Below are 12,669 nucleotides of genomic sequence, written 5' to 3'. Positions count from 1 at the left end.
GGTGGCGGGAGCCTCTCCTGCCTCCACTGCAGGTGGGTGGTAAGGAGCGAGGAGTCCCAGATTGCGAGAGGGATGTCTGACTGCTGGCTTAGGCCAGTTCTTCCGGGGGATGGGGCCTAAGCCGGCAGGCGGACATCCTCTGAGGGGTCCTGGACTGTGAGAGGGCGCAGGCTGGGCTGAGGGGCCCCCTCCCTCCCGCCCCTTGCCCCCTGTGCACAAATCTCGTGCACCCAGCCTCTTGTTAGGAAATAAATATTCATAATTATTTTAGTTCTCATTTCTGCAACTGGTTACATGGTCACAGCTGGCATTTATATCTATCTTCTTCCACTATCTGTTGAATATTCTTTTGACCTTTAGAAAACACCTCGGTTGGTCATGGTTCTTTTCCTTTTGGGGTAACCCAAACCTTCATTCCTAAAGGGTCTGAAACATTAGAACTTCTTCCTGAATTGGGTTGTTTCAGTTTTCATTGCCCCTAAGTACAGGACATGGTATTACTAAGAGATGTCCTAAGATATATCCTGTGTTCCAGATATACTCTTGCTTACCTCAATGGTATAGCATTACCCAATTTTTCCTGGATAATAAGGATCAATCACCTGAGCCAGTGCAGTAAGCTTCTTTAATTGCCTGTTGATTCAAAGGCATGAGGAGCCAAAAGTGGTCCAAATGCAATTTCATTTTCCACTTAAACTAAATCACTATTGTATCTCATGATGGAAGCATTACTCCATTTTAAACTAAGATTTCTAGACAACAGAACCTAAAGTCATGGGGATGAGAAGAAAACATTTTGACAGTGGACCATAGGTAATTACATAGGTAATAGTGAATGCTACAACTGCTATTTCCTGTTGATTTTGGACCTATGTATTTTGACTATGGGAGAAACATTACCTTATATTGACTGTTGATTTAGAATATGTACAATAGCCTGGAGGAGGACATTGCTCCAGTCCCACAAGGTATTGCATCAATTGGCAGTTTACTTGAGTCTTCAGAAGGTCACTGTACCAATTGCACCATTCTATCGAACAAGCTGCTTTAGAATGCTGGAAAACATAGTGAGACCAGTGAATTCTATGAGCACAGGCCTATTGCCTCACTTCATTTTATTGCAAAGCAATCTCCTTGACAGAAGAAATTATGTGTGGAATACCATGTTGGTGGACAAGGTATTTGATAAGTCAATAGACTAGTTTGGCACAAGCCTTGCATGTAGGCAAGGCACATGTGTGTTCATAGTGTCTATTAAAGTAATAAGCCAATAAAGCAGTACTTAGGGGAAGGGCACGTAATAAGACTAGAACCACAGTTGTTTAATGATTCTTCACCTTACTAACTATAGATAAGAGGTTTTCTTACAGACTCTGAGAAACTGGAGGATGAAAGAGGGCTGTGAAAGATAAGATGCTTCAGAGCCAGGATGGGTCCATTACTCAGAAAAGAAAATACATTTTAGAAGCAGATCAAGGACAGGACACTCTTTGACTTGGTTGCTGTGCCTGGACCCTGACCCCCTCCGGGAGTTTGCCTCAGGAACGCTGACCATTCTCTGATCCCAGGAATGGGCTGAGATGTTCGTAACATCATTGGAGATTAGCCACCCTGTTATCAGACTTCAAGTTCCTGGAAGTCAGACTGCAGACCCTCCTTCCCCTTTCCCTGTTACATTCCCAGCTGTATGCAACTATCTTCCCTCTTCCCTATATAATCAGCCAGCTGGCAGAAAAAAGGCAGAGCAGAATTTTCAGGATGGCCTGCTGCTCTCTCTATGCTGCCGGCATTATTGGAATAAAACCTCATATGTGATTCAACTCTGTCTCCGCTTAATTTGGCCCAAGTAGTTACAGGTGGCCTCAGATCTGTCTATTGTCTGGTATCATTTCTTCCATGATGGAAGTGGTCCAATGTATTCAACCTGCCACCAAGTAGCTGGGTTATTACCCTGTGGGTTGGTGCCATATCAAGGACTGAGCATTAGGCTCTGCAGTTAGCTGATTAGATACTTAGCAGTGGCCATAACCAGTTTGCCCTTGATGAATGGAAGTCCATGTTGCTGAGGTCATGCATAAGCTCAATCCCTGCCACTATGGCTACTTTGTCAATGAGCCTATCAGGCAATTTATAAGGGTGACTGGAAAAAAAGGATGACTGGTATCCACAGCATGGCTCTTCCTATCCAATTGATTATTAAAGCCTTCCTTTGCTGAGATCATCCTTTGGTGAGCATTCACATGGGACACAAATATTTTCACACTTTTTTGCCCATTCAGTGAAGTCTACCCACGTTTCTTCTCCAGATTTCCTTGTCACCAATTTTCTCATCATGTTTCTTCTGATCTTTTATCACCCGGTCATATAATTTGTGATAGCCCATGCATAAGTATAGACTCAAACCTCTAATCATTTCTTCTATGAAGCAAAATGAACAACTATGCAAACAGCTCAAAGTTTTTTCTACTGAGAGAATTTCCCTTCACCACTGTCCTCCAAGGATGTTCTAGAAATGGTCTGTTGCACTGCAGCTCTCCAATTATGGATGGTGCCTGCATATTATACAGAACCATGTCTTCCTCAGTCATTTGATCATTATAAACTGCCCATTAGGTCATAGGTGTGAACTGGGAGGAAAAGAAGTCATATAGGAGTGAAGGCAATGGACATTTGAACCACTTCTTTGTGTAACTTACTTTTGCATTCAGGGTCTGTTGTATATGTCTTACCTACACCACTTTTATTTGATGAGAATGCTCTGCTGTGCACCTCAACTTTATTGCTCAGTGAGTCAGACAACACCAAGATCATGATAGGAAGTTCAGGTGATATGGTAACTTAATGGCTTATGGTTGGTTGTTCAATCTTGAATATGGTCCAGCGGCAAGCTAAGTGCTGTTTCTCAGGCTGAGCGTTGTTATCTGCAGAGGATGGCAGAGCTTTGCTTGAACATCCTAACAGTCTGTGATGTGATTCACCTTTAAGGATCTACCAAAGGTTGCAAGCAGCATCCTTATCCACCACCAACACTTCAAGCACCATTGGACCTGTTGGATCTTATAGTGCAAGTGGCAGAGTAGTTTTCATAGTAGCATGGACCTGCTGCAGAGCCTTCTTTTTGGGGCTTCGTAAATAGATAGATAGATAGATAGATAGATAGATAGATAGATAGATAGATAACAGCTTTGTTCATCATTCAGTAAATGGGCCAGAGCAGCACATCCAAATTAGGTATATATTACATCTTAAATTCAAAAGCCAACTAAGCATTGTGCCTCTTTTTCTTAATGTGGGAGGGGCTGGATATAACAATTTATCTGTTACTTTTCAAGGGGTATTTCAACATTCCCCACAGCACTGGACCCTTAGAAATTTCACTGAGGTGGAAGGCCCCTGAATTTTTGTTGGATTTAACCACAGTAGTTTCTATTTCTTGTTTACTAGGTCCAAACAGCATAATATTATCAATGCAATGGACGAGTGTGATGTCCTTCGGCAGAGAAAGGTTATCAAAGTCCTTGAAGACTAAATTATGACATAGGGCTGGGCAGTTAATATACACCTCACCTGAAGGTGTATTACTGGCCTTGTCAGGTGAAGGCAAGCTGCTTCTGGTAGCCTTTACTAACAAGTATTGAGGAAGAAAACATTTGCCATATCAACAGCTCTATACAAATTACCAGGAGATTTGTCAATTTACTCAGGCAAGGAAGCCATATCTGTAACAGCAGCTGAGATTTGAGACACCAACTGGTTAATTTTATGATAATTCACTGTCATTCTCTAAGATCCATTCGTTTTCTGCACAATTGTTAAGTTGAATGGGGATATGGTGGGAATCACTGCTCCTTCATTTTTCAAATTTTTTATGGTGGTACTATCCTCTAAAATCCTTCTAGGAATTTGATATTGATTTTGGTTTACTATTTTTCTAGGTAGAAGTAGTTGTAGTGGCTTCCATTTGGCTTTTCCTTAACATAAAGTCCTCAATACAGAGGTAAGGGGACCAATGTGGGATTCTACCAGTTTCCATGCATGTTTATTCAACTTATGTATTTGAGAACTGGAGAAATAACCACAGGATGGGTTTGGACATCCACTGGACACACTGTCAAAGGATCTGAGCTAAAGCTCCATTGATTAGCTGACTTCCATAAGCCCCTACTCTGGCTGGTGGAACACTGTGACATTTTGGGTCATCTGGAATTAATGCCAATGTCCAGTAATAATTAGAAACTCTGACCTGCCCCCCTCACCCCCAATGCACTGACAACATGGCAATAGGCTTGAAAAACATTAACTGTATACATTTTGGACACTGTAGTGGGTTTTTCCTTGAGGGGCCTGGCCTCCTCCTTTGTTCAAGAGATTCTGAATCTGTAAACTGGTTCAAGACTGGGAATTGATTGAGAATCCTTGACTTTTGTTTTGGTGATTCATGTTACACTTTCTGTTAACTTGACCTAGAACTCTTCCATTCCTGCAAATCAAGGTAATAAGTTAGCAGACAGTCTATGTATTTCCCTTCTAGGGACATCATCAGTAACTAGTCAGTTCCATAGGCCTTTGGTGCATCATGATATTCTGTTTACTCTTTTGCCTCCAGTGTCCTTTACATAACTATGACCACCTTGCATTTAGCCAATAAGTGCCTTCACTTGGCTCTGCTACCCTGATATCCCACTTATCCTCATTGCATTTAGGGTTACAGTTTGATGATAGCTGTTCCAACTACAATTTCTGACCTGCAAAGAAGTGTGAGTGCAGAGCTCTTCAAGAATACTGGGATTCCCCTAAGTAAATTATTTTTCAGTCATGATGTAAAGGACCCTCCACAGGTCGGGGAGAAGGACTTACATGATTAATCCACTGTAATATTTCAATCCTCCTAAGCTTTTGGATACCTTCTTCTACAGTATGCTAAGGCAGTTTTGACATTTCAAGTTCATTTAATGTAGGAACACTTGAGACAGTGCTTCAGCCTATCAACCAAACAAGCTACTAGAGACCTTTGTAACCTCTTAAGCTACAATTCATAATCTGTGCTTAATAGGCGCATATCAGTAAACACTTTCTTATTTAACCATATTCTTTTCACTATAATCCCACAAACTTAAGATCCATTACAACTCATATCTCCCAGGTTTGTCTCTGTAAAAACTGGGAAAATCTTTTTGTTATTTTGGTATGTAGTGCTGGTCCTCATAGGTCACATTTTGTATCTCAAACTTTGGAGCTTGCTAAGACTTGAAATTAATTATAGTTCTCTAAACAAAGAGGAGCAGCAAGGGTAGGTACTGAGGATAATATGCTGTACTTTACAAGGTAGCTACCTCAGAAGAAGCCATTACAAGTTAGTTAGGCAAAGGAACACCAACTTACTTAGGCAGAGGTGAAAGGACTGCTATGTGAGACCTTGGCAAACTATTGAAATACTTGCTACCAAAGTTTGCCCAGGCGTAAACTGGAGATAATAATAACACACATCTCGTAAATTCTTATAGGATTAAATGGTTTAATGATAAATTGCCTGGCAACCACTTAAGTGTGTATGTGTGTGTGTGAGAGAGAGGGGAGAGAGAGAGAGAGAGAGAGAGAGAGAGAGAGAGAGAGAGAGAGGGAGAGGTTGAGAGTGTTGGTGCATAAATCAAATGCAAATTAAACTTTAAAAAGTAGACCTTTCATAAGTTAGTGGAATAAAGAAAAGGAGATGATTTGAACTGGATACCAGGATTAGTATCCTTCTAGTGGCCCAGACTACATTCAGTGAAAAAATGTGGCCCTGTGGTCAGCATTATTAGAGATTCATTAAAAGGCAAAAGACTTGTATTGGTTTTTAAAACAGAAAATATTTTATTAGGTTTCCAGAAGTGGATGTAAATGATCAAGAGTCTGATTAGAAGAGGTGTAGAAAGGAGGAAGAGAGGTTGAGGGAAGGAAAGGATAAGCATGGTGATATGCTCATTTTGTAGAAAATCAAGGTAAATTGACTAAGGTGTATGCAAGAAACTGAGGTTTAAGTAGATTATTTAAAGCTACAAGAGTCACCCATAGACGAACTGAAAATCAAAAGAAGCTACAAAAACCAAGAGAAAGAAAGCGAGGGCAGATTGAAAACAGTGAGAGTGAGTTAAATTTTATTCTCTAAGCAGAATGTGGTCACTTGATGATGTCTAAATTTGATGAATTGTGGAAATAAAAATTCAAGCAATCCTACCTAATAAAAGAGTAATATGCAAATTGACCATATCTCCACTATACCCACAAGCCACGCCCACCAGCCAATCAGGAGCGAGTATGCAAATTAACCCAACCAAGATGGCTGCGCCCACGGAGCGAGCAGGAGGCTTGGGTTTCCTCCGCAATGGAGGAAGCCAAACTCCCACAGCCCTGGCCTCCGCTCAAGGCTACAAAGTTTCAATTACAGAAGATAAATAAATCCCAACAAAAATGGCAGCAGCCACGGAGCTGGAGAGAGCAGGAGGCTTGAGTTGCCCCCAGCGATGGAGGAAGCCAAGCTCCCGCAGACCTGGCCTCCGCTCAAGGCTACAAAATTTCAATTATAGAAGGTAAATAAATCCCAGATACCAGGGCCTCTGCTTGGGTTGCTGGGGGGGGGGGGGCGTGGTCAGCCTGCAAACCACCATAGGCCCCTTGCCCAGGCCGCCCCACGCCCCAAGGGAACCCCCACCCTGATACGGGACACCCTTCAGGGAAAACCAGCTGGCCCCCACCCATGCACCAGGCCTCTATCCTATCTAATAAAAGAGTAATATGCAAATTTACCATCACTCCAACACACAAGATGGCTGCCCCCATGTGGACACAAGATGGCCACCACAAGATGGCTAGCAGGGGAGGGGAGTTGGGAGGGACCAGGCCTGCAAGAGAGGGCAGTTGTGGGCAATCAAGCCTGCAGGGGAGGGCAGTTAGGGGTGACCAGGCCGGCAGAGGAGGGAAGTTGAGGGCGACCGGGCCTGCAGGGAAGGGCAGTTTGGGGGGACCCAGGCCTGCAGGGGAGAGCAGTTGGGGGGTACCAGGCCTGCAGGGGAGGGCAGTTAGGGGTGACCAGGCCTGCAGGGGAGGGCAGTTAGGGGCAATCAGGCTGGCAGAGGAGCAGTTAGGTATCAATCAGGCTGGCAGGGGAGTGGTTAGGGGGTGATCAGGCTGGCAAGCAGAAGCGGTTAGGGGCAATCAGGAAGGCAGGCAGGCGAGCACTTGGGAGCCACCAGTCCTGGATTGTGAGAGGGATGTCCGACTGCCTGATCCTAGGATCGGGCCTAAACGGGCAGTCGGACATCCCTCTAGGGGTCCCAGATTGGAGAGGGTGCAGGCTGGGCTGAGGGACACCCTCCCCCTCGTGCACAAATTTCATGCACCGGGCCTCTAGTTTATTTATATGTAGGAAGGTAACTGCCAGCACAATGCAAACAGGAATTATTAAAATGGTCTACCCTTCACAGCACAAGTCGGGAATGGGAAGTGATGGGGTTTTGGACCTTTGCTTTTTATCATAAGCTCCTTGCTACGTCTGGTTTTTAAAAGATAATGTGAGTATATGAGGAGCCTCATCCCTTTGTCATGGCAAAAATGCATATTAATGGTTGTGTGCCTTACAGAATAATAAAATAATTTTATTAGTTATGGTATTCAATATTTGATGCTATAAAAATCCACAAGAAGTACATATAACTATACATAGTAAAAACTTATTTCTTGCTCCTGAAAAAAAGTCCAGTGGGGTGTTGGGATTTCATTCCAATCAGTGGATTGAGCACACAAACTCTTTTTGACTGATGACTTCCCTTTGAGTCCCACTGGATCTTTGGTTTTAAGCCAGCCAGTGAGTAAGGAGAGAAAATGTGGAAAAGATACGTTGATCATACCGGCCTCAGTGCAGGCACGACATACCTCACTTTCAGTTCCATTCTTTTAACCAGAACTGATTCACGTGTCCTTACCTAACTGCAGAGGAAGCTGCACCTATAGTCACCCTATGCCCAGGAAGTAGAATGATATCTAAAATGTATTGTTAAATTTTTAAAATTGAATATCCAGAAAAGTGACTATAGTATGCTATCACTGGCATAAGGGGAAGGGGACAAAATGTGTGTGTGTGTGTGTGTGTGTGTGTGTGCGCGTGTGCGCGCGCGCACACACACACACACACACACACTTATATTATTTGTATGTGAATAAAATCTCTCCAGGAAAGTACATTAAAAAATAAAATAAAAGATGATGCTATGGGAGGTGGCCCCAAGGTTAATCACCACGACTTTAGCAAGACTTTACCATACATGGAGGGAGATTTCATTTTATATCTATTATACAAAGTGAAAACTTAAATTGTTCAGCGGCGCATAGTACTGGAGATCAGCCACTCACACATCAATAACCTATGAAGGTGTCACAACACAATCATTAATGCTGATAGAGATATTATAGAGACATCAAAATGCATTCACTGTCCTGTGGCAAAGAAGTTCAAGGAGTGTATTGCCTTACAGTAATTTGTCTCCAAAATGGCCTCAAAAGGGGTGCTCGAAGGGATGAATAGCAGTTGAGGGAAAATTCACCACCGGCACAATACCCCATTTTGTTGAGATAATGCTATTATCAAATTGTTCTGGGTGTTATTTCTTGAGTACAGAAAATGGCATGCTTTCATCTGTTGATTTGCAAGCTCCTTGGACCTCCAGGAAAATAAATAAATAGGTCATAAAAAGGTTCTAAGATCAGGAGAACTAAAGAAGAGCTGAATGAGGGTGTAAGCTAAGTGGAGTTCAGGCTGGAGAATCAGGCAGTTGCCTAGAGTAAAATCCAGTCATAACCTGGGATGTGAACCCAGAGGGTTGACTCCCTGATCCTCTCAAAAGTGAACTGACACTTTGCTTTTGGTTAGAGAGAAAATGCCAGGCTTCCTTGGGTACCAGATAGGAAAGAAGACACTGGGCCTTTAAAAACCAGTTGAACAAGGGTATCCTCAGGACAGAGGGAAATGACATTAATAAGGAGTCTCTTGTGTTGGGTACTGAATGCATGCCAGGCACTGTGAAAAGTATTTACCATATATTTTCACTTCTTTTCATTCTTACAAACATCCCTTTGTACAGATGAGAACACCAAAGCTAAGGAAGCAAACAAAAAAAGGTATAGTAACATAAAACCAAGGTAAGCACAGCTAAGTCATGGCCTGGGGCAAATCTATATGCATATTTTTATAAGATCACGTCTGAAATTTGCTTAAGATTATGACAAAGAAGGGTGTTAGTTAAAATTATAAGCCTGAGTTGGGAGGAGAATTGGTTCCCAGAGAAAAACACCTGAAATGCTATATAAAAACCGTCAGTTGAGACAGCCCTTTGTTCTTGGTTCCTCAGCAGGGTTGGGGCCAAGTACTTGTTATAGAGAAAATTTCTTATATTTGACCCCCTTAATCCTTTATTAGTAACTTGTGATGGAAGAAGATTTGACTTTAGGTGATGGGCACACCGTACAATATACAGATTATGTATTACAGAATTGTATACTTGAAACCTGCATAATCGTACCAACCAATGTCACCCCAATAAATTTAATTTAAAAAGAGAAAATTCCTAAGCACCTGAATAGGGTTTCTGAAATTCAAACTCAAAGCACATTCTGAGGTTCAGAGTAGTTAAGTGTTTTTGCTCTGGAATTCTGTCTACATATCCATTTAACTCCAAGGCCCGTCTTCTTTGAGGAATTTAGGCCTAGCAATGTAGGAATATGCAAGAACTGCTGGGAATATAGGCTTCTTCATTTCTCACGATCATCCTAAGCACATATATCACCAATTACGTTCCCTTTCCTGGGCCCTGTCTGCTTCAGGGAGTTGAAGAACAAAGGTTCAAAGAAATTATCAACCTCGGGAAAGGAGTGAGGGGAAAGAGACAGGGAGAGAAAGGGGAATTAGGGAGACAAATCAAGGACATGCTTGTCTCTTGCCTTTAATCACACCCAGAAGTGACCTAGGTGTGTGCCCCATGAAGTGGATGGAAAGATAAGGGAATGGGATTGGGGAGGGCTCAATTTTGTATTGTTTTATCGCCATAAATATCTAAACATCTGAAACAAAAATAAGACAAATGTTATTTTTTTGTTCATTCTGAGTGATGTGTACTGGGGTGCATGTTCTGTGACTCGCTGCAATTTTCTGTATGTTTAAAAATCTGCTCATGATTTTGAAAGGATGGAGAAAGATGGTTTCAGGTTGATGGAAGACCTCAGGAAGGGTAGAGCTTGGATCCTGGAGTGTTCAGAATATTCTGTCTGAGAAGGCCCACAGTGGCCAAGATATAGAAAGGTGACAATGGCGAGGTTGGCAAGGGCCAGGTCGTGCAGCTCATTATATTTAAGCCATGTCGAGGAGTTTGCACTTTACTCGAAGTGAAATGGGGAGCCCTTCTGGGGTTTTGTGTAGGGGAAGGAAAAGGCACCATTCATTGTTCAGAAAGAGCAGTCTGGCTGCTGGCTGGAGACTGGAGTTTGGTCGAAGTGGGCGGCCAGTTAGGAGGCTATGGCAGGAACCCATGGGAGACATAATGGTGGACTCCAGTGGAGTTGGAGAGGTTCCAGTGGTGTTTGGGAGGTAGAGGGTATAGGGATTGCTGAAGGATGATATAGTGGCCAGAGGAAGATGTGGCAATGGGACAGGAAGGAAATAAGGGTGCCTCTCCATTATTATTTCACTTAAATACCTGGATAGATGGTGATGCTATTCATTGAGAAGCGAAAGACTTTTGTGGGAGGAACAACATTAGAGAGAGTAGAGGGCAGGAGGTGGAAGAAGTTGAGGCATTCCAATTTTGCCACTTAAGGATGAATGCTTGAGACATCCAGGTGGAGATGTCAAACTGGCAGACAAAAGAGTATGAGATCCCACCTCATAACTTTTTGCACCCTCCCACAAATGTGGGATCCTATACTGTTCCCTTCTCTGCAATTTGCTGTTCTCACTTAAATAATATTTTGGAGGTTCCCCTAAATCACTCCATATAGACATAACTCATACTTGATATTGGTTGCATAATAATCCATGAAATGGCTGTACCACAAATGTCTTCAGTCACCCCCCAACTGATGAGTGCTTGCTTTGGTCCTAGTTTGCCCAATATGAATCATGTGAAAGAAAGCTCCTGTGTATGTCCTGATGTCCTGGGCTCTCATGTCTGTAGGTCCAATTCCCATTCCTTCTCTGCCCCACGTATGTGTCTCCAAAGGACCATTTGCTAAATGTGTTGTATTTATTCCAGGCACTTTAATAGTCATTGTTATTATTTGTTAAATAACAGAGGCACACCCAAACACTTTCCAATTCTTCCTAAATAAAAGCCTATGGCTGCTTTTTTGTTGGCTTGTATCCCATGTTTATTTTCTTTCAGCAGAATTTGGGGTAACAGTGTGAATTGAAAATGTTCTCACTCCAAAATACAGTTATGTTTTTATTCTCTTTTCCCCCGAGCATGCTTCCTACAACTATGTCAATGAGAAATTCATGGAAAGAGACTTCTTTGTGCAGATCCCCCTTTTCAGTGTTTTGATTCATTTTTGCATATAGAGTTGATCTGTCCCTCCCCCCACGGGTGTCCTCCACCCCTTACCTTCTTCCATCTTTTCTACTCTTTTCCCTAGCTCTCTGAACGGCATCTCTATTCCTTTCTGTTTCTCCCTCCTGATAGGAAGAAGGAGGTGGGCCATATGAAATGGAAGAGGAGTGCCAGTTCCAAACACTCTTTGAATGTGTCCATATCTGAACCTATCTCTTTCCAAAGCTCCACTGAGAAATGAACAGAAACAGAAGCCCAAACACTAGCACACAGGGTCTTTGTTGTCTTGTTTTAAACCACTTCCATGCACGTGCAGCCAGGAGCACCGAAAGCAGGACTGAGTGAAGACACTGAGGCTACCATGTAAGGCCTTGGAGAGAAGTTAGGTTTGGGGTTGGTCCGTTCACTGCCCAGTCCTTCTTAATCTCTCCTGATGGCTCATCATTTTCAACCCGACTTCTAAATGTTGTCTTTTCTCAGGGAATAGCCCTTCACCTTCTTCTGACTATACTCTCTCTAGGTGATCCTGCCTAGGCTCATGGCTTTAAATACTATCTGTTTACTGTTGTCTCAATAATTGTTTCTTCAGCCTACACTGGTAACAAATAGACTTCAGACCCTTAACATGCGCAAATAGGAGCTCCTGACACTCACCCCCCACAACTTTATTTCTCCTTTCTCCACATCTGCCACACCCATTTCCCCATATGGTCCGTGACCAGACAGAACACCTCCATGAGCAAGACTTGCAAGACAATACTCTCATAGTAATCATTCATTTATTAAGTTTGTTCACTGACTGCCTTCAATCCATCATCAAGTCTCTTCTCTTTCCAAAATAACATGTGGACCCATGCACTATTCTCCAAATTTGTGCTGCCAGTCTGGGCCAAGCCACTGCCATTTCTCAACTGGACTACTAAAAGAGAGTCCAAATTGGTCTCCATACTTTCCTTTGTGTCCTGCCCACTTGTAATATGATCCACAGGGAACAGCCAGAGAAAAATTATGGAATATAATTAAATCATGGCACTCCATTGATCCCATCCTCTCTCTGGCACCCCACAACACTTTGGGTTTAAAAAAACAACCCAAA

This window comes from Plecotus auritus (assembly GCF_963455305.1).
Source record: "Plecotus auritus genome assembly, chromosome: X".
NCBI classification, from domain to species: domain Eukaryota; kingdom Metazoa; phylum Chordata; class Mammalia; order Chiroptera; family Vespertilionidae; genus Plecotus; species Plecotus auritus.
Note: the sequence above shows the minus strand (reverse complement) of the source record.